The sequence below is a fragment of the Oryctolagus cuniculus genome, chromosome 17 (genome assembly GCF_964237555.1).
Source record: "Oryctolagus cuniculus chromosome 17, mOryCun1.1, whole genome shotgun sequence".
Taxonomy (NCBI): Eukaryota; Metazoa; Chordata; class Mammalia; order Lagomorpha; family Leporidae; genus Oryctolagus; species Oryctolagus cuniculus.
In genome coordinates, this window is record NC_091448.1 from 55,476,706 (window position 1) to 55,499,677 (window position 22,972).

General features: G+C 47.7%; 1 protein-coding gene and 1 non-coding gene across 4 annotated transcripts in view; one reads left to right on the top strand and one right to left on the bottom strand.

The window, feature by feature from the left end:
- SHISA6 (shisa family member 6) overlaps window positions 1-22,972 on the top strand; it is a 343,314-nt gene that overhangs the window by 141,393 nt on the left and 178,949 nt on the right. The gene's annotated exons all lie outside the window — the stretch shown is intronic.
- LOC127484591 (U6 spliceosomal RNA) lies at window positions 16,752-16,860 on the bottom strand. The gene has a single exon (XR_007911643.2). It is a non-coding gene; the product is annotated as a U6 spliceosomal RNA (small nuclear RNA).

Here is a 22,972-nt window from a genome sequence, read left to right on the forward strand (position 1 = left end):
TAGAGGCAATAACAGCTTTAGAGGTTTTATTTACTCCATGGCTGGAGCCTTGTGACTACTGAATAACTATTCAGCACTTCCCTGTGTGCGGATCAAGTAGGTAGGGGGCATGACTCAGAATTTCCAAGAATTAGAATCTGAAGAAAACACACTGCTATTTGTTGATTAATTAACTCAAGAAACAAGGCATGAGCACTCACTCACCACATGTCAGGCACTGTCACTGCCATTGGTCTTTGCTGTGTGGTAAATAGAGTTAGGCATCAGTGATAAAAATGGAGGTGGAACTCTATTGGCGTTTAAAGGACATGACAGGTGCACGGATACTCAGAGATGAACCTGCCTCACTGCCATCCAATTCAGAGGAACTTTTCACTCCCTATCTCCTTGAGGGGAACAGACTAAAAGCCTTATCTGATTAATCAGCTGTGGGATTTGCCTGGCAGTGGCTCAAGTCCAGGCTTAGAGGCCATGAACACATTATTCTCCCCCCGCCCCACCATTGAGATTAAATCTCCATCCCACATCCATATTCCAGGGCCAGGCTTTTTTACACATGACCTCTGTTCTCTGTTGCTTTCACTAATTTCACTTTCTCACTTTTTTTTTTTTTTTTAGCACATCTTTATCTCTTAACTGTTGCCTGATACCATTGAAAGGCCCCAGACTTTGCAATAGAAAACTTTGCTTAAACCCTCAGGGGTCACATTGAAGGCTCCTTCAAAGAGTTTGTGGAAAAGTGAAAATTAGAAGGTTTATTTTGGTGCAACACAAAAGTTTCAATCCATGCATTGTTTGTTCATAATACACACTCTCTATGAACTTGTTGAAGTACCCTTGTACTGGCTATTTCATTTTGGACAAAAGATAGAAAATGAAATTTTTTACTTGCTGCAGGAGAATAATGAATGCATCCTTTTTAAGGTTCTTCAAAGGTTCAGTTAAGTGGGATTCTATCTAAAGTATAGAGTCACGTGCCTCATCAGAAGTGGTTACCATGTCATTAATAGTCAGCCTTCTCTGGCTCCAAGGGATCCTGAACCTGGAGACTGATCACATGCCCTCTGGATTTAGCTTTCCGCTGAGATCACTCCGTTAAACCCCTTGTCAAGTGCTGCACTAAGTTTATTAGTAGAATGAATGTCTCCAGGCCAGTTGCTGAGACAAATACCTTGTGCTTCCTGGCAAGGAATCTCTCTCTCTCATTTCTCATCCATGCCAACAGCCTTGGAGACTCCAGTTCTGCTAGAGGCCTGGGCTCTTAACCCTTTCCGCAGACACTCCTCACCTGGAATCTGCTTCCTTTCTTGTCTGGCCAGCTCCAGGCTGATGGGCACATGCTTTTATCTTTGAAATAAGCCTGCTGGGCTCTTCATTGTTAAGGGGTCACCTCTCCCAGAGTCACGTTCCAGATCTCTGGGTAGAGTCTCACTTGGAAAAGAATGCAGTCCTTAGAGCAGTTCCGGGCAAAGGAAGGAACCCTAACTAGACTTGCAGGGAGAAGATAGGTGGCATTGGACCGGTCCTGCTTCTTAGAAACAAGGTGAGTTTCACTTTGCTTTCTGCACCTGCTTTCTCATTTTTTGAGTGAACGGTAAATATCGGTGAGTTCTGAGTTGCTTTGCAGCTCTGTTGGTCTGATTATAAATTTAATTAAATAAGGACAGTCAGGGAACTAGAATACTAAGAATAGTTTTCTTGTTGTTGTTCTTGTAATTGGGGTACAAATGAGAGTTTAATACCAAGGGTAAAAGCATGGGTTTTTATAGTTGAAGTACAATATAAACATGAAAATACAGAAAATATGTAACTCAGAAGTATTTTTACTTACATGTCTATCCATCCATCTGTCCACCCACCCATCTTTCCATCCATCCATCCAGACACCCACCCATCCATTCATCTATCCATCCATCTACCCATCCATCCATCGCCTAGAAAAACATGTAGACCATTTCCATCACCTTATAAGGTTCCTGCATGCCCCTTGCTAGTCTACATTTAGCCCCCAGGGGTGACATTGTTCTAATTCCTGTTATAATCAGTTTTGTTCGTCTTTGGGAGTCTCTTGCAAAATAACTTGGTCTTGGTGTTCAGATAAGCACTGTCTGGTGTCTGGCTTCTCTCTTGACCCATTTTTGAGAGCCAGGATGCTGTCAACATTGACCAGTTGTTCACACTTAGTACAGTATTTCATTTTGTAAACAATACCACTGCATATGTGTTCAGTTGCCATTGATGGGCATCCTGGTGATTTCCATTTGCTTTTACTGTTTTAACTGAAGTCATACTAAATATTTTAGATTGATGTATTTTTTTGAAATACAGGGTTATGGAGTGAGAGAGCGAGTGAGAGCAACAGAGAGAGAGAGAAAGAGAGAGATCTTCCATTGAAGATTCAATCCCCAAAATGCTGTAATGACTGGGGCTGGGTCAGGCAGAAGCTAGGAGCCAGGAACTTCTTCTGGTCTCCCGCGTGGGTGGCAGGGGCCCAAATACTTGGACTGTCTTCTACTGCTTTCTGAGGCCATTAGCAAGGAGCTGGATGGAGGAGCCGGAACACAAACTGAAGCCCATATGGGATGCCAACATGGCAGGCGGTGGATTTACCCAAATGCTGCAGTGCTGGTCCCCACAATGAATATTTTTGCACACCTTTGTTTATGCACATCTGAGCATACTTCAAGAAGTTTATGGAAAATATGCACTATGAAAAAACGATGCACAGATTTCAAAATTATTTTCCACCAAAATATCTTTTAATCTACTTTCTATGGACTTTTGAAGTCCTCTCCTACGCTCATTTCCCCTGACTAAATACCTGGGTGTGGAATTGTTGGGATGGTGGAACAGGAATGTTTTTCATGCAGTAAAAACTATAAAAATTTTTTTCATAATAATTTATGAGAGTCCCATTTGCTCTACCTCCTCACTAACATTTGGTGTTGCCAATCTTTGTAATTGTAACTGGTGATGTGTAATGATTTCATTGTGATTAAAAGCATGGGCTATTTTAAGCCATAAAAACACTTAAATTGGAGCCCTAGGTCACCCCTTAATAAGATAGGTGAATGGGGACAAGGTACTTCAACACTCTGTTTCTTCACCTATAAAATAAAGGATGCTCTTGTCCACCTAGGGAGGTTTTATGTGCATGAAATGAGATAACGCTTACAGAGCAGAGAGACGGACATAAAAATCTTTAGTATTAACTGTAGCTATTTTAGCTATTGTTGGTGTTACTGTGATTATTGTTATTACAGCAATTGATAGAATTCAGGTAAAGACATCTCGTATTTGGTTAAAAATTGTCCTGTGCAGAAGGACATTATTAGTTGGAATTATCAAAATGCATTTATGTTTGAATAGCATAGCGTTCTCTTACACAGTTGGCAGGAATTTAAGGAGAATGACATGAGAAAAAAATCCATTTATCTCTTCCGCGACTATCAGTGGGTACAGCCTCCCTCTGGGTACCCAGCACTCTTCAGCTACTGGGTCTCCCTCTCATGAAGCATAAATGTTAGGGCGCCGGAGGACAGATAGATAATCAACATAACCAAGTAGGCAAAAGGGTAGTTTTGTGCCATGATCCTTTCCATGATGTGATGCAGTAGTGGGAGCGAATGCTGGGGAGGCTACAGTAGACGGGCTGATTCGAGAACACCTCTCTCCAGAGGTAGCTTTGCAATCAGCATTCATCATGAAGAAGCATCTAGGTCTGTTCCAGGTGGAGGGAGCTGCAAAAAGCGAAGGCTCTAAGGTGGGCATGGGCTGGGTGTGTTTGATGAGCTCACAGAACTTGTTGTAGCTGCAGTAAGCCAAAGGGAGAGTGAATAGGGAGGGGGGACGCCTGTGGGGCCAGGGCAGCGAGGGTCTTGTTGATTACTTTACATTTTGAATAGGAAGTATTGAGAGACACAGCATGATCTGATGTCTGTCTTCAGGGATTACTTTTATGGGTGTTATGTAAGAGAAAAGATGGATAAGGGGTTGATGGGAGAGCCTGGTCCTATGATTGCAGTTGTTCAGGTGGTGGTGGCTTTGACAAGGGTGGCAGGGGAGCAGGAGGAGCGGGAGAGGGTAGGACATGGATTTGCAGATAGCCCTGGTAGGCCTTGCTGGTGATAGCAAGGATACCATGAAGAGAGGGATCCGTCAGGCTCCACGCCTGGGTAAGGGCAGTGATGCTGGAGAAGCCTAGAAAGAAGCAGATTGGGGCTTGTAGAAACCAGGTTTTCTTTCGACTGTTGCTGTGGCTTGAATGCCCTCTGTCTCAGTCCATTTGCTGCTGTTGTAACAGAATATCCAAGACTGGATAATTTATAAGAAGAAGAAATTTATTCCTCACAGTTTGGAAGCTGGGCAGTCCAAGATCAAGGGGTTACTTCTAGTGAGGGCCTAGCATGGTGGAAAGTGTCCCATTGCAAGTGAGCTGGAGCATGCAAACTGAGGTCTTTCTCTCCTTACAAAGCAACTACTCCCGGCCGCCGCCGTGGCTCACTAGGCTAATCCTCCGCCTTGCGGCGCTGGCACACCAGGTTCTAGTCCTGGTCGGGGTGCCGGATTCTATCCCGGTTGCCCCTCTTCCAGGCCAGCTCTCTGTTGTGGCCAGGGAGTGCAGTGGAGGATGGCTCAAATACTTGGGCCCTGCACCCCATGGGAGACCAGGAGAAGCACCTGGCTCCTGCCTTCGGATCAGCGCGGTGCGCCAGCCGTGGTGGCCATTGGAGGGTGAACCAACGGCAAAGGAAGACCTTTCTCTCTGTCTCTCTCTCTCACTGTCCACTCTGCCTGCCAATAAATAAATAAATAAATAAAAAATAAATAAATAAAAACAAAGCAACTACTCCCACCATGGAGCTCCCACCCCACCCTCGTGACCTCATCTAGCCCTAATTACCTCCCTCCCAAAGGGCCCACCTGCAAATATCACCAACCCCTGAATGTGGGGAATCCATTTCCAACACAGGAACTTTGGGGACAGCTCATTTAACCAGAGCATCCCCCGATGAGCTATGTTTCAGCCCTTATCCGCGTCCCTGTGGATGTGACCTTAGTAGGAAATAGGATTCTTGCAGGTGGGAGCCGTTAAGGAGAGGTCACGCTGTGGTAGGGGGAATCCTCATTCATTTCGGCAGTGGTTGGTGCTAACGAGAATAACCGGGCAGAGAAACGGACAGATGGATGTACAAGTGCGACAGGAAAAGAACCGAGAACAAACCGGGAGGCCAAGAAAGTTACAGTCAGCAAGTCTCTTTGACAGATTCCGCCGTGGAGGCCAGCAGAGAAATGAGGCAGCGGCTGGAGCTCCAGGGCATGGGAGGATACGGTGGAGAGGGGTCCAGGGAGAAGGTGGTGGACAAGGTTGCGAGAAGTTGGAGAATTTAGGTGAACGCAGCTATCGAGGGACAGGAATGGGTGATTGAATAGGAGGGGCTAAATTCCAGGGCCAAATCCTTTCGAGGATAAAAGGGAGTGGGTGGTGGGCTGTGAGAACCAAGGCTATTTAACTTAAACAGCAGGAAGGAACAAGAGAAGGGATGGGTGTGCATCACCTGTATTCAGGAGAGTCCCACCCTTACTACTCCACTTTCTCCATGGAGTGTGAGGCAAGGTCATCACTCAAAGGTCGCAGGAAACCGGAAGCATCAGAGGTCTCAGGAGCCAGGAGATGTTGTAAAAGACATTGCAGGGCCAATGCTGTGGCATACTAGGTAAAGCCACCACCTGCGGTGCCAGCATCCCATATGGGCGCCAGTTCAAGACCCGGCTGCTCCACTTCCCATCCAGCTCTCTGCTATGGCCTGGGAAAGCAGTGGAAGATGGCCCAAGTCCTTGGGCCCCTGCACCTGCATGGGAGACCCAGAAGCTCCTGGCTCCTGGCTTCAGATTGGCCCAGCTCTGGCCATTGCAGCCATTTGGGAAGTGATGAAAGACTTCTCTCTCTCTCTCTCTCTCTCTGCACCCTGTAACTCTGCCTTTCAAATAAATAAATAAATCTTTTAAAAAATTATATTGCAAGGAAGGAGAGCAAAGTTACCACAGGGCTGAAGAGTCCTTTGACACTTGCGGTCTTTAATGCTAAGAAACACTGGGCAGTCACAATGGTGATGAAAGATTCGGTGCTTAGGCTGGCGCTGCGGCTCATCATGCTAATCCTCCGCCTGTGGCGCCGGCACACCGGGTTCTAGTCCCAGTTGGGCGCCGGGTTCTAGTCCTGGTTGCTCCTCTTCCAGTCCAGCTCTCTGCTGTGGCCCAGGAGTGCAGTGGAGGATGGCCCAAGTTCTTGGGCCCTGCACCCACATGGGAGACAAGGAGGAAGCACCTGGCTCCTGGTTTCAGATCGGCTTGGCGTGCCAGCCGAGGCGGCCATTGCGGGGATGGGGGGGTAGGCCAATGGAGGGAAGACCTTTCTTTCTCTTTCTCTCTCACTGTCTGGCTCTGCCTGACAGTGCTTCGGTGCTTAACATATGTTGTACTATGTTCTAAGCTCTTTATGTGTATTTTTTTAAAGATTTTATTTATTTATTTAAGAGGCAAAGTTACAGACAGAGGAACAGACAGAGAGAGAGGTCTTCCATCCACTGGTTCACTCTCCAAATGGCCGCAACAGCCAGAGCTGGGCTTCTTCCAGGTCTCCCATGTGGGTGCAGGGGCCCAAGCACTTGGGCCATCTTCCACTGCTTTCCCAGGTGCATTAGCTGTGAGCTGGATTGGAAGTGGAGCAGCCAGGACACGAACCAGTGCCCATATGAGATGCTCATACCGCAGGTGGAGGCTTAGCCCGCTGCACCACAGCACCAGCTCCTATGTGTATTTATTTATTGAATCGTTTCAGTCACCTTATGAGTTATTTTTTAAAAAAATTTTTAAAAATTTATTTATTTATTTGAAAGGTAGAGCTACAGAGAGAGGGAGTGACCAGAAAGAGATCTTCCGTCTGCTGATTCACTCCCCAAATGGCTGCAACAGGCTAAGACAAAGCCAGGAGACAGGAGCTTCTTGTGGGTCTCCCGCATAGGTGCAGGGGCCCAAGGACTTGAGACATCTTCTGCTGCTTTCCCAGGCACATTAGCAGGGACCCGGATCAGAGGTGGAGCAGCTGGGATATCGATCTGGCGCCCATAAGGGCTTTACCTGCTTTGTCACAGTGCTGGCTCTTTTTAAAGTTTTTTTAAATTTCCTTTTTTTTTTATTTTAAAGATTTATTTATTTATTTGAAAGGCAGAGTTACAGAGAGGCAGAGGGAAAGAGAGAGAGAGAGAGAGAGAGGGAGGGAGGGAGAGAGAGAGGTCTTCCATCTACTGGTTCACTTCCCAGATGGCCGCAACGGCCAGAGCTGCGCCAATCCAAAGCTAGGAGCCAGGAGCTTCTTCCAGGTCTCTCCACACAGGTGCAGGGGCCCAAGCAATTGAGCCATCTTCTACTGCTTTCCCAGGCCATAGCAGAGAACTGGATTGGAAATGGAGCAGCTGGGACTCGAACTGGTACCCAGATGAGATGTTGGCACTGCAGGTGGCAGCTTTACCCAGTATGCCACAGTGCCAGCCCCTTTAAATTTCTTTAATTGCTTTCTTTGAAACTTAGAAGGAGAGAGAGAGAGAGAGATAGTTTCTCAGATACACTAGTTTATTCCCCAAATGCCCACAACAGCCAGGGCTGGGATAGGTCAAAACCACAATGCAGGCATTCAGTCTGGGTCTCCCACATGGGTGACAGGGACCCAACTACTTGAGCCATCACTATTGCCTCCCAGGGTCTGTATTAGTGTGAGGAGTCAGATGGATTAATAGTAGGGGGATCCTCATGGAATTTGGGGTGTAAAATATTTGCTTCCTCCAAATTTACCATGAGAATAGAAGGGAGCTCTTCCTGAGCTCACAGCTTATTGTGAAAACCGGTTACCTCTCCTACCCTTAGCTGGCAAGACAGGATGGGAATTGTAAATGAGGTCTTTTGATGGTTTTTGTCCCAGCCTGGTAACTGAATTCCAATCTGATTGTTAAGTTTTTTTTTTTCTTGGAAATTGTACTTAATTTTTTTTTTTTTGACAGAGTGGACAATGAGAGAAAGAGAGAGACAGAAAGAAAGGTCTTCCTTTGCTGTTGGTTCACCCTCCAATGGCCGCCGCGGCTGGCGCACCGCGCTGATCCGAAGGCAGGAGCCAGGTACTTATCCTGGTCTCCCATGGGGTGCAGGGCCCAAGCACTTGGGCCATCCTCCACTGCACTCCCGGGCCATAGCAGAGAGCTGGCCTGGAAGAGGGGCAACCGGGACAGAATCCGGTGCCCCGACCGGGACTAGAACCTGGTGTGCCGGCGCCGCTAGGCAGAGGATTAGCCTGTTGAGCTGCAGCGCCGGCCCGGAAATTGTACTTAAAGCCTACTGCCACCAGTCCTTTTGGGTTTTCCTCTCTTGGAAGCCCCCCTCCACGCTGCTCAGGCTGGAGGTCCTTGGTTCTAATAAATACTTTTAAATCTCTTTGTCGTCTGCTTAGAAATTCTTCTTCCATGTGAAACAAAGAACCGAGGTAACAATAATTTCTCCTCCGCCATTTTCCCATAACATAAGCAGGAAGCTGGAAAGGATGGTGGAGCCGAGACTCAAACCCAAGCACTCTGATATGGGATATGGACATCCCAAGAGGAGGCTGAACTACTGGAGCAGACACCTGCCCCTGCCATGGATTCTTCTCTATTCCCCATTTTATAGGTGAATGATCTCAACGTGGGCAGCGTGGCATTAGCATGAGAGCCTCCCTGTGGGTCAGGTGCATCGTATTGGTAGCTTTGGGATCCGCAAGGAGGGAAGGCCTATAGTTCTGGGAATGGAAAGTCCCTACCTGTAATTCCAGGGAAGGAGAGTCCTTGTCAAGGTCCCTGCGGGTGCCTAAAGGTCAACCAATGAGGATCAGACCCTCCTCAACCTTTAACCCCCATGCCCTGAGTCTATAAAAGGAGCCCTCCCAACCTCTGACGCGCGACTTCCCTGGCCCCCCGCTCTGTTGCTCTGTTGGGACCGGGGAACCTCGCCTGGGAGCGGAATCCCAATAAAAGCCTGTGAATTAATTGATTCGTCTGCCTGGGAAGATTTGTTACGCGCCGGACACCTTGCACGTATGTCACTTTGCCCAGCTGGGCTGTCTTGCTCAGGCCTTGACCGCTGCTTATCAAGCACTTAGTATGCCTGGTTAAGATCTTTGATGCTGTGTTAATTCATCGTCTCGAGCCCTCGCTAAGCTCTATGGCTTATCTCATTTTACAGATGAGGAAATGAGGGTCCAGGAAGGTAAAGTAATTGGCCTGAAATCCCGGAGCTACCGAATGCTGCCGCTTGGCTTTCATCGGAGCTGGTGGTCTTGCCGGGTGAACACGGCGGAGTGAGATGGAGGCTGGGGCTGCCTACCGAGGATGGGCTATGGCAGCTCAGCTGGACCAGGAGGGAAGGTAGCTCAGAGTGGGTTGGCCCATTAATTAAACCACCTTCCCATTAGGATGTAAAGTCTGAAAGAATTAGAGCCCTCCCACCCCCACAAATCCTTCCCTCTCTGCCCGGTCAGAGGCATCTCTCTGAAGGGTTTGAGAAGAGGTGGGAGTCCCGCTTCCCAAACATCTGCAGGCAGCTCCCTGACCTGGAGTGCTTGTAGCTACTTTAACCCCTCAAAGCTGAAAATCTAACAAGTTTCCTACATGACCCGTTTTCCCAAAGAATCTCAGTAAGTGACAAAATTCCACCAGACATCCTACGCCAGTGGCTACATTTTTTTTTAAAAGATTTATGTATTTATTTGAAAGTCAGAGTTACACAGAAAGAGAAGAGGCAGAGAGAGAGAGAGAGAGAGAGAGAGAGAGGTCTTCCATCCGCTGGTTCACTCCCCAAATGGTTGTAAGGGCTGGAGCTGCACCAATCTGAAGCCAGGAGCCAGGAGCTTCTTCTGGGTCTCCCACACGGATGCAGGGGCCCAAGGACTTGGGCCATCTTCTGCTGCTTTTCCAGGCCACAGCAGAGGGCTGGATAGGAAGTGGAGCAGCCAGCCGGGACTCTAACCAACGCCCATATGGGATGCCAGCACTGCTGGCGGAGGCTTTACCTGCTATGCCACAGTGCCGGCCCCTAAAGATTGTTTATTTGAAATGGTTATATAGAGAGAGCGAGAGACAGAGGTCTTCCACCTGCTAGTTCACTCCCCAAATAGCTGCAATTTGGGGTGATTGAGGCCAAAGCCAGGAGAGAGGAACTTCTTCCAGGTCTCCCACAGGGGTAGCAGGGGCCCAAGCACTTGGGCCATCCTCTGCTGCTTTTCCTAGGCCATTAGCAGGGAGCTAGATTGGGAGTGGAACAGCCAGGACTTGAACCAGCGCCCATATGGGATGCAGTCAGCAGCTTTACCTGGAATGCCACAGTGCCGGCCCCACCAGTGACTACATTTGCACAGGACAACACAAGAATGGGTACTTCTAAGTGAAATTCTGTCCTCAGAACCGAAGACCTGGTCCAACCTGTGCAAACATGAAATACCCCAGCGTCTTGGGGGTGAGTTGGGCACCAGGCACATGGCACTCCAGGGTGATTGCAGGAGGGGTCTGAACAATTCACTTCTTTTTTGGAAGTGAGAGTCCTGAGGTCTGTCCTAAGAAACAGTCATCTCTCTGTATTCTGCACCTGCATCCGTTGTCTCTCCCGCCTGGTCTTCCTCTGGACTGCTCTTGGTCAGAGTCCTGCTCTTGACAATGAAACAGCAGCACCAAGATGCTGACTGCAGCCCGAGATGGGATTTTGGTTAGACTGGGCATCCTTCCAAGGGGTTTGCAGCCGGCATATCCGAGAAGAAAATGAGTGTTGTGCTGGGGTCCCCTAAATAGAAACCGGCCTCTGTGCCATTTCCTGCCACGCAGAGTGGGCTGTGTGATGCTTTGTGGAGAGCTCTGGTCTGAGAAGTCACAGCGCGGCGGTCAACACCTCCGTGACCTTGGGACGCCTGTGCTCCCTCCCAGCCCTGGGTCCTCCTAGGTGCACAAAGGCCAGAAAAAGGTGACCTCAGACACTTCTGTAGTTGAGTATCCTCTGAATCTCTCCGTGGCAGGGGTCAGGCAGAGCATTGAGCTCTCCAAAGATTTCTGAAGATTGCCAGTCCCCACCCTCATTCCCTTGGTAAATAATGAAGACTCACAAGGGGAATGGTTTTCCAACTTTTATTTTATTTTAATTTCAGAAGGATTTTTTTTTTAATTTAAGAAGGGAGGGACAGAGAGAGAGAGAGAGAATAACACTCCCATCTGCTGATTCACTCCCCAAATGCCCACAGTGGCCGGGGCTGGACTGGGCCAAATCCTGGAGTGGGAACTCAATCTGGGCCTCCCACATGGGTGACAGGGACCTGACCATGTGACCCAGCACTGCCTCCCAAAGTCTGCGTTAGCGTAGAGAGGGGCATCAAACCCAAGTGCTCGATATGGGGTACAGGTAACAGAACTACTAGGCAACTGCTTGCCCTCCAAGACCCATATAATATGTAGGAGGTGACAGAGGAATTCCCCAGTGCAGTCTGACCCAATGTTTGCCCTTGGCCTCCTCCCCTTCTTTGCCTTTGGTCCCAGTTGGAGATCTTTATAGAATACATATTTATGTTTTTGTTTGGTGTGGTTTTGAGCACAAAGTATCAGTTTGGGTTTGTTCGGCTTTTAAATTCCAAACCAATGAAATGATGCTTTGGGGATCCTTTATTTGAATTGAAAGAGGTGTGTTTATGAACTGTTTTCTGGAGGGTTCACACCCCTCATTGGATGGCTACAGAGCTCCATCCAGGCTCTTAGCCCCACTGAGCCTTGTCTGGGCTCCCCTCCTCCTTCTGTGTCTGATGAGATCTTTTGCTTTCCAAGGGCAGAATGAGGACCAAAGGCCCCATCTTGAACGCCAATGAGTTGGTCTGGGGATCAGTTTCCAAAACTGTCCGCCCACATGACCTTGAGAATGCCTCTACTCTACCTACAGGGGTTTGCATTTTTCCTTTTGTCCAGCGAGAGTGTTGGGCAGGGTGTTCCCCACAGCACTCTGGCCATCTGGGATGGGTTATTCTGAGCCCTCATACAGCTGTTGGAACCCTTGCTTTGCCCTTGGCGACCCCCCTTCCCTCTGTCACCCCAAGCTACAGCATGAGCAGAGAGGGAAGACACCAGAGAGGAGCTTTGTGGAGCTGCCCAGAGCATTTGCCAACAGCTCTGCTAAGTCCACAGACCCTGGAGGAAGCAGTCCATGTGGGATTGTGTGAGCGAGCACTGGCATTGTCACATGAAATACCGCATTTTCAGCAGCTCTCTCTAGAGACTTTTCAACTAGTAAATAGTTCTTGTCAGTGCCAGCTGCAATTAGAACGGAGCTGCCCCAGTTTACCTTGGAGGGAGAGCAGGCCTGGAAGCTGTGGTATTGGCTCCGTGACAAGTGACTGCTTAGAAAGGCCCAGGTCTCCTGGCTCCCAGCCCCCTCCTCCCTGGAGAATGGAGGCTGTAGGTTCCCTGAGAACCAGGAGGAGCCCTGGGGCTTCCCAGGGGGAAAGGGCCCAGGGCCAGATCACCAAGCTGGGTTCCGCCCTTGACTCATTCTGGCCTGGGGGTCAGCCTGAGGCACAAGCAGAGTAGAAGGGGGGAAGGGAAGATTGTGGTCTTAATGGGAAGAGCATCTCCCCTGTTTGGAGGACTTCCTGGTGCAGAGTGTGAGAGGAAGCCTGGACTACTCCAGGTCCCATTGATTCTCCCCCTCCTTCTAGGCAGCAGGTGTTAGCATCCGCATTGTTTTTCTTTTTCTTTCTTTCTTTTTTTTTTTTTTTTTTTTTTTTTTTTTTTTTTTGACAGGCAGAGTTAGACAGAGAGAGAGAGATAGAGAAAGGTCTTCCTTTTTCCGTTGGTTCACCCCCCCAAATCACGCTGCACCGATCCAAAGCCAGGAGCCAGGTGCTTCCTCCTGGTCTCCCATGCGGGTGCAGGGCCCAAGCACTTGGGCCATCCTCCAACTGCCTTCCTGGGCCACAGCAGAGAGCTGGCCTGGAAGAGGGGCGACCAGGACAGAATCCGGCACCCTAACTGGGACTAGAACCTGGGGTGCCGGCGCCGCAGGGAGAGGATTAGCCTAGTGAGCCGCGGTGCCAGCCGAGCATCCACATTTAATTAGTGCCTTACCATTTACACAAAGAAGGGTAGGTCCTTCGCACTTCCTGGCCTTTGCACTTCTTTTTCTAAAATGATACGGTATTAGTTTAATTTTAATATATAAAGTACAAAGAGGAAAACAGAACAAAAGAAACATGGCCCGTCATCCCACACTGAAATACCAGAAAAACTGTAAATATTACAAGAATAAAAATAACTCAAATACCTGTTTAGAAAATTCAGGCAGTAAAATAACTAATACAGCTAAGGAGTATTTCATCCTTGCCCCTCTCCCTAGAGGAAAAAAAGTCTTAACAGTTTGTGTGCACAATCATTTACAGAGAAAAAAAAAAAAACAGATTGCATAAACCACGCTTCCTACAGTAGGCTTGTAGGTATTCTCATTGTATGGATTCTATATATTGTTAGTTCTGGATTCTATGTATTGTTAGTTACCTAAGAGAGAGCACACTGAAGCATCACTTTTGGCCTTGCTTTTTTTTTCCCCCTTTTTAATTTGTCTATCTTGGAAATGTTCCCCCATCAGCACACACAGCTTGGCCTCAACCTTTGTCATGGCTGCATGGTATTCCATGACGTGATGGGGTGCAGTTTATTTAGTTGGCTCTCTGTTGCAGGAAACTATCAGTACGATCGATCCTGCGCTGGCTAGCCTGGTTCATGTAATGTGGGGAAATTTGAGTCTGTAAATAGGAAACCTTCCTAGCAGGGGAATAAGTCACAGACCCGCCCTCCAAGTAGGTGCTTCCAACTTAGACCATTATGGCAGTAATGAGTGCCTCTTCCCTGGGCACTGTCTCATCAAATTCTTAAGTTTTCCCAAATTGATTGATATTTTAAAAGGTACTTCATATTTTGATTAGCACTTCCTTAGTCATTTTAACATATTCATTGGTCTTTGAAAATATATCTTCCTGTGGCCAGTGCTGTGGCTCAGCAGGTTAAAGCCGTGACCTGCAGTGCTGGCATTCCATATGGGTACCGGTTTCAGTCTGTACTGCTCCACTTCTGATTCAGCTCCCTGATAACGCACCTGGGAAAGCAGTGGATTATGGGCCAAGTGCTTGGGCCCCTGCACCCATGTGGGAGACCCGGAAGAAGCTCCTGGCTCCTGGCGTTAGCCAGGCCCAGCCCAATTCTTCTTCTTCTTCTTTTTTTTTTTTTTTTTAGATTTTATTTTATTTAATTGAAAGAGTTACAGAGAAATGTAGAGACAGAGAGGGGTCTTCCATCCGCTGTTTCACTACCCAGATGGCTGCAATGGCTGGAGCTGTGCAGATCCAAAGTCAGGAGCCAGGAGCTTCTTCCTGGTCTCTACATGAGTGCAGGGGCCCAAGGATTTGGGCCATCTTTTACTACTTTCCCAGGCCATAGCAGAGAGCTGGATTGGAAGAGGAGCAGCCAGGACTAGAACCAGCACCCATATGGGATGCGGACTCTTAAGGCCAGGGCTTTAACCAGCTGCGCCACGGCACCGGCCCCACCCAGCCCAATTCTTATCAGAGTGCTCCGATCTGAGTGCCAGCTCTGTTCTTCATTTCAGCTTTCTGATAACGTGCACCCTGGGAGGCAGCAGGTGATAGCTCAGGGAGTTGACTCCATGTAGAAAACCTGGATTGAGGCCGGCGCCGCGGCTCACTAGGCTAATCCTCCGCCTGTGGCGCCGGTACTCTGGGTTCTAGTCCCGGTCGGGGCGCCGGATTCTGTCCCGGTTGCCCCTCTTCCAGGCCAGCTCTCTGCTGTGGCCTGGGAAGGCAGTGGAGGATGGCCCAAGTGCTTGGGCCCTGCACCCGCATGGGAGACCAGGAGGAAGTACCTGGCTCCTGGCTTCAGATCAGCGCAGCGCGCCGGCTGTAGCAGCCATTTAGGGGGTAAACCAACAGAGGAAAGACCTTTCTCTCTGTCTTTCTCTCTCTCACTGTCTAACTCTGCCTGTTAAAAAAAAGAAAGAAAGAAAGAAAAAGAAAAGAAAAACCTGGATTGAGTTTCTGGCTCCCAGCTTCAGCCTGGCCCAGCCTCACCTATTACAAGCATTTGGAGAGTGAGCCAGCAGTTGGGACCTCTGTCTGGTTTCTTCTTTGCCTTTCAAGAAATGAAATCAAATTAATATTTCTTTCTTTGCGGGGATGGGATGGGGGTATTGACCTATTTCTTTATATTTCTTCCTACTAGTTTATGTGTGTTTGTGTGTGTGTCTTTTTATGGAAATAAGTGAGTAAAGGGAAGAGCCTTGTCTCCCATGGTTAGGAATATGTCCCTGGGATCCAGTGTGCGTTTTGGGTGTTGTCTGTGGCACATTGTTGTTTAAAGGAGTTTCATCAGTGGGCCTGGCTGCCCGGAAAGACCTGAACACCCTTCACACTGCCTTTCAGCTTGCCAGAAACCAGCTTCACATGTGTGTCCGGGGCTCGTGCTGCATTTTAAGCGAGCCCCGAGGACAGACAGGTGCTTCTGCATCCCTGAAGCCACGTTGAGTTTTATTCCATCCCCACAGTGCACTTTCATTGCCTTCTGTGCAAACCACATTTCCCAGGGCAGCGCCTATGTCATTTAACTTTATTTCAGTCAATAAACATGATTTGTTAAATGCTAAAAAAATGCATACTCTAATTTAACAATCTTTTTCTTAACGAATGTTTGGATTTATATACTGCTTGGAAGTTACAAATAAACACGCAGTTATGGTTTTAGAAATTGTAAGGCCGCCACAAAACACACCAAACACCGGAGTAAGGGAAAGGGTATATTGGAGAAAACTCAGCAGACTGTTGGAAGGAGCGAAAAAGGAGAGAAAGAGAGAGAGAGAGAGAGAGAGAGAGAGAGAGCGCGTGCGCGCCGTGTGTTTCATGCGAATCCCATCAGGATGGGGGTGGAGCTTGACACCGGTGGTTGGGCCGTGTGGCCACCTGGCTTCCAGCAATGGCGGTGGGGGCTAGAGCCTAGGATGGTGTCAGGGTGTAGATTGCACCACAGGTAAGACTGCACCATTTTCCTAATAGAAATTCTATAGTTTTTCTTTCTGCTTCACGGATTTCATCATCAGGTGGATTTTTTATTCCCCTCCTCAATCAAGACATCGTGGGTATTTTAGTCCCTGAGTTCTTGAAACTGGAAACTCTTTGTTGCCTTTATTCTTGAAAGATAGTTTGGCAATGAATGAATTCCGTGGGCGACAGTTGCTTAACTAAGAACAGTTCATCAGTCTATCAGTCTGTAGGTATCCATTCATTCATTCAGCTGTGTATCCATCCATCCATGCACCCACCCATTTATCTGTGCATCCACCCACTCACCCACCAATTTATCTATGTAACTATCTATCTACCCAGCTATAAAAATATGTAAATAAAATTAGATGAAGAATTATTTAATCATTAAACATGTCTCCAGCTACCCCGGCACAAAAATAGAACCCCAAAACACTTTCCATACCCTTTGTAAATTACATTCTCCTTCTTACCTACAGAAATGTCTCTTATCTTGATATTTTTATTTATCATTTTGATGAATTCTTCAGATGTGTATAACACTACATATGCACATATCCTTAAACAATGCAGAGTATTATATTGCATTTCTTTTTTTTTTTTTATGGAACGCTTCACGAATTTGCGTGTCATCCTTGCGCAGGGGCCATGCTAATCTTCTCTGTATCGTTCCAGTTTTTTAGTATATGTGCTGCCGAAGCGAGCACTATATTGCATTTCTTAAACTCTAAATATCACACCATCCTATTTTTCTTGTTTGCTCAACATTACCCACGTTGATACTCACAGCTCTGGTTCATTCCACTTCATCGCATTTCATTTATGTTGGTGTATAGGACTGTATTGCATAAGCCCTCCACCATTGATCATTTTTCTCTTAGTAGGAATATAGATTCTTCTTCCCACAGTTTGTCTGTATTGCAGAGTATTATGTTTGGGGGCATCTGCCTGCGGTGCCGGCATCCCATACTGGCACTGGTTTGAGTCCCAGATGCTCCTCTTTTGATCTAGCTCCCTACTGATGACCTGAGAAAGTGGTAGAAGATGGCCCAAGTCCTTGGGCCCCTGTACTCATGTGGGAGACCTGGAAGAAGCTCCTGGCTCCTGGCTTCGAATCAGCTCAGCTCTAGCCATTGCAGTCATTTGGGGAGTGAGCCAGTAGATGGAAGAAGACCTTTTTCTCTGTCTCTCCCTCTCTCTGTAAATCTGCCTCTCAAGTAAATAAATAATTCTTTTATGTATATGAAAGAAGAGTATTGCATTTGAACATGCTTGTGCATATCTTCTTATGTATACCAGGGGGCAAGGATTTCAAAATTTTTTAGACCAACATAAGCTTATGTTTTAATTCTATTTTTTCATGAACTTTCTGAAATGCCCTCATGTGTGTGAGGAGTTATCTAGGGAATACAGTCACAGACAGAATTGCCAGTTCCATGGTATAGCCATATTTAACTTTGTTAGCCATCGCCAGAGCTCCTAACCAAGTGGTTGTGTCAGGTGACAGTCCTACCAGAGGTTACCTGAGTTCTTGTCCCTGTTCCATCTCGGGCCTCCTAGGCGTTTACATTTTTGCCAGTCTTTTGGGTGTGAAATGATATCTAATTGAGGTCTGAATTTTAATTTCCCAGATTGCTTGTGAGATTGAACACTACTTGATGTATATTGGCCTCTCAGGTTTTCTCTTCCGTGAGTGTCCTGTGGATTATCTTTGCATAGTTTTATCCCCCTAAAGGGTTATTTTCTTTCTTATGAATCTGTGACTACTTACATGTTCTGGATATTAATACAAATACATTTTCTAGTTTTCATGTTCCATGCTTTTGATGGATCAGTATTTAAACTTGTTTCCTCTCTAGTTGGTACCTTGTAAGTCTTGTTCAGGAATTCATTCCTACTCTGAGATCATTAGCATATTCTCCTGTATTCTTGATTTTTATGTTTTTTTTTTTATTTTTATTTTTTTTTGTCTTTAGGTCCTTAGTCTTCTTTAAGTTGATTTCTGTGAATGTGTTTTTGCGTTTGTGTGTGTGTGTGTGTGTGTGTGTTGTGTCTTTCCCAAGTGTTCTGTTCTATTTACTGAAAAGCCAGGACTGTTTTCCTAATGAAAGTTTTTCCATTTTACTTTGTTTTCATTATTTACAATGGGTTTCAAGGCACAAGAATTGAATTAAACCATCTGAAATACACTCTTCCAACCTCCTCAACAACCCTATCAAATGGGTACCATTATGGTTTCCCTTTTACACTTGAGGAAACAGGCACCCAGGGAACTTCGAATCTTGTCAGTTAGGTTCCAGCCAGCGCCGCGGCTCACTAGGCTAATCCTCTGCCTGTGGTGCCAGCACTCCGGGTTCCAGTCTCGGTTGGGGCGCCGGTTCTGTCCTGGTTGCTCCTCTTCCAGTCCAGCTCTCTGCTGTGGCCCGGGAAGGGAGTGGAGGATGGCTCAAGAATTTGGGCCCTGCACCCGCATGGGAGACCAGGGTCTGGAAACTCAGTCCAGGTCTCTCACATGGTGGCAAGAACCCAGCTGTGTGAACCATCACCTGCTGCCTGTGGGGTGTGCATTCGCAGGAAGCTGGAAACCAGAGTTGAGCTGAGACTTGAATCCAAGCACTTCCATTTGGGATGCAGGCATACAAGCGGAATCTTAATCACTAAGCCAAACCTCCTACTCCCCACCCTGCTGGTGACTTCTTTTACTTTTTAAATGGTATTTCACCATGGTATATCTAGATATTGATTCCTTCTAATATATAGTCTGATATTTGATTCTTTCTTTGGAACTAGAATCTAAAGTCTTTTATCCACTCAAAAAAACCTATTAACTTTTAATTACCACTTCTGAATTATCTCTTCCATCTCTCCTCTCAGCTTTAGTTTAAAGAAATAGTAACACCGGGTGAACTACTGTGTCTCGTCCTTTCTCCCACGGTGTTCCTCTCTTTGTCCTGCCAGCTGGTACTCAGAACTTCTCTCATTGGCCTCTCCACCAGTTTTCTTCCTCTCCAGCCAGTTGCTCAGCTCTGCAGCCCCAGGCGAACTGTCCCCCCATGGCTACTGATCCGATTTTTCACAAAGTTTGGTGAAGTCTCATAGAGAGTGCTGTTTGGATAATACCTCATTCTTATTTCCTTCAGTTTCTTACAGCAAACCTCTTTTATTTTATTAATTTTTTTTAATTTGACAGGTAGATTTATGACAGTGAGAGAGAGAGAGAAAGGTCTTCCTTCCATTGGTTCACCCCCCAAATGACCGCTACAGCCGGCACTGCGCAGATATGAAGCCAGGAGCCAGGAGCCTCTTCCTGGTATCCCATGGGGTGCAGGGCCCAAGCACTTGAGCCATCCTCCACTGCACTCCCAGGCCACAGCAGAGAGCTGGCCTGGAAGAGGGGCAACCGGGACTAGAACCCGGCGCCCATATGGGATGCCGGCGCCGCAGGCGGAGGATTAACCAAGTGAGCCACGGTGCCAGCCCTACCTCATTCTTTATTCCTTCAGTTTCTTACAGCAAACCTCTTGCAGATCAGCTTACTCTCTGACATCCTTCTCAGAGCCAACAGCATCACACAGCTCCAGGAGCCCAGCCTGGGACCTCTCTTTGCTTTCCTCTGCCTCCTGCCTGGGGACAGTTGTCCCCTAGTGCTTCCTCTGTGATTTCTGGCTCCTGCTGAGATTTGAGAAGGCCAGCCATGGAGTCCTGACAGGAGGTTGTGGCAGCCTGGACAGTGACTGAGCAAGAATACGCCCTTGGTTCCATTGAAAAGGATTGGCAGTGGGGAGGGTGAGGTGGCGCTGCTAGAGCTGGAGGCGGAGGCACCGTCCAGATGCTGCTTTGCAGTGTCTGCTCCATCAGGTGGAGGCAAGCACACTCCGAAGCCCCAAACCATGCTTGCTCCTGCTGTGGACTGTGTGAGTGTCCACACTATGAGGTGGACTGGCACCTAGTGCATCAGTAGAACATCTTTACCAGGCTCTTGCATGCTTCTGCCCAGAGCTCTCTATGGGATATGAACTTGTTTGGTCAAAGGTTGTACTTCTTCTCCGAGCTACCCTAATGGCCAGCAGATGAGCAGAGACTCAGGGTAGTTCCTGCAGGACTAAGCAGGGAGCGGTCTTTGTGTGACAACTGACAGATTCTACAGTATCCGTTCATATCATTTACATTACACTCCATGCACCACCGGGGAAAGAAGAGGCGTGGACTCCCGTCTTTCTGACTGTCCACCTGCACATGGCTGGACTTTTACCAGTTCTTCTTCCCTTCATGCTGCCCTTGTTTGTGATAAGCTCCTGATCACTCTGGACCTTGGCTCTGGATCCAGCTCTGACCTGGTGCTAGCCCTCACATAGGAGTTCATGAGACACGGTCCTTGGGACAAAGGACATTGTCAGCATCACCTGGGAGTTTGTCAGCAATGGAAATGACTGTATCTTGTCTCCTGTGTTAGCTTTTCATCACTGTAACAAACTACCTGAGGCAACCTAACTTTATGTAGGGAAGAGGTTTATTTTGGGTCACAGTCCCAGAGGTTCACAGTCCAAGATGGTGGGTCCCGTTGGTTCAGCTTCTGGTGAAGCTGTCCTTGCTGGCAGAGTCCCAGTGTGGTGTCCAGCACTGCACAGCAAGAGACAGACATCTGTGTACAGACATCTGTGTCTGTGTGGTCTCTTGTGGATGTGCCAGGATTCAGTCCTGGTGTCTCTATCCAATCCAGTTACCTCCCCAAAGCTCCAACTCCAAACAATGTAATTGGATGAAGTGTTGACCCTCTTCATACCACTGACTCATAACCGTGGGGATCAAGTCTTTAACACATGGACCTTTGGGAGATAGTCAACATCCAAGCTAATTACCCAACCCATATAGCCTCTGACCTGCTAAGTAAGGAATTCTGGGGCTGGAGCCCAGTTCTGGTTCTCTGTGTACCATCCAGAGCAGGCTGCTACATACTCAAGTTCAAGGACCACAGTGCAGACAAAAGCTGGAACCGTTACCACGTTTTTCCCACGTCCACTTCGTGGGCAGCTTTCATGAGTGCATCCGAGAAAGGCGTTTGGAGAACATGAGGGCTCCTTGGAGAGTTCAACTTGTAGCTTTGGAGAAGCTCCTAGCTTTGGTTTTCATTCCATTTAACTCAACATTTGCAAACCGATTGGACCACAGACTCCTTAATCCTAGAAATGTGCGGGGCCCTGCCTCATTACCCCTCAGCATCTTGTCTTTCCTCTCCCACTCACAACCGCAGTACTTGAAGCTCAACTATTTGATGAGCTTCAACTTGTAGGATCTCGGGCATCACCAAGAGTTTTGCGGACCCAACATTTCTACTATGGCTTCCATCTCGGAGAAGAGTCACCATGGCCTTCATTCAGTCCACAGGGCTGAGAGTTGTGGAAAGAGTGTGGGCTTTGAAGGCAGCTTGACCAGGTGGGAATCCAGGAGCTATCATTGAGCAGCCATGAACTTGGGAAAGTTACTGCCGCTTTGCCCAGGGTGTTTGTGAGGAGCAAAGGAAGCCACGTGTGCATGATGGAATGAACATGAGATTTAGATTTAGCTGACCAGGATGCTCGTTCCAGCTCAGTCGACTTCCATTTTCAGCCTTTTGGTCTCAATCTGTCCATCAACAAAATGGGAAAATAGTAATAATGAACAACTTGTCATTAGGTGTCACAATTTTAAGTAAATAGTTTATGTGAAAGATCTTTGTCACCTGCCAAGTGTTATGGTAGTTATAAATGTCTAAAACAAAAACCCGTATCTGTGTAGGTTCTGTGCCACCGCATGGCATGTGATAGAATATTCAGCAACTTTAGTTCCCTTCCACACAAGCACAGCCCCAGTGCACTGGAGCAAGGCTTAGTCCAGAGGGACCTTGTCCAGCTGACAGACAAGAATGATTTGTAAGTAGCACAGGCGTTGTTTTATGTTCCGTCATCCTCAGTATTGATTTGTTTATTAAAAAATTTTATTTATAAGGAGCACAAAAATAAAGCAGCCCAAATTCTGCCGGATGTATCCCAGGTTCTGAATTAATGAGGCTTAAATTTATGCAGCTTCTAAATTGTTACGAGGTCTCCTGACTCTCCTGTTCTCGAGTCGGGTGTGTTGGGCTGGGGAGGAAATCGCTGAGTTTTAGGAGAAGGGTCCTGGCCCTCCCCTCCACAGGACCTTTCCTCTCCCCAGCTAGGGACTCAGGGTTCCGGCAGCTACTGGAGTCCAGGGTCCCGAGCTGTCTGTCACATGGCTTGGGAGATGGGCAGAAGCCTCTTAGTTCAGCTCTAATAATTCTATTCTCTGAAACTGTTGGCTGTGGCCACAGTGGTGTGCAGCAAGAATGCTCCTCGTGGAAAGCTGGGTGCCCTGAGGAGTGTGTAACGTACTCCACAGTAGCAGGCGTGCGGGAAGCAGTGGCAGGAATCTCCTGTGTCCTAGGGTCAAGCCCTAGGACGACAGTTGTCAGAGTGTGGTCCCTGGACCCACAGCCCCAGCACTGCCAGGGGGCTTGACCGAAATGCCAGCTCCTGAGCCCTATCCTGGATCTGCAGAATCAGAAACTCCGGGAGTGGAACCCAGCTGTCTGCTTCAAGCTCTCCTGGTTGTTACGCATGCTTGGCTTTGAGAGCTGGGCTGAGAAGGAAGGAAACCAGACTTCCCTCTAGAAGAGTGCTGAAGCCTTGGATGTACATAGTGGATGGTGCCGTGCACCTGAGAGAGTCCCAGCAAGTGCTCCCTGAATCCACCCGAACAGAGGGGACTCGGCTTGTTTGTCCATTTGTGCTAGAGCAGGGCTTCTTGTTCCCAATGGGGCAT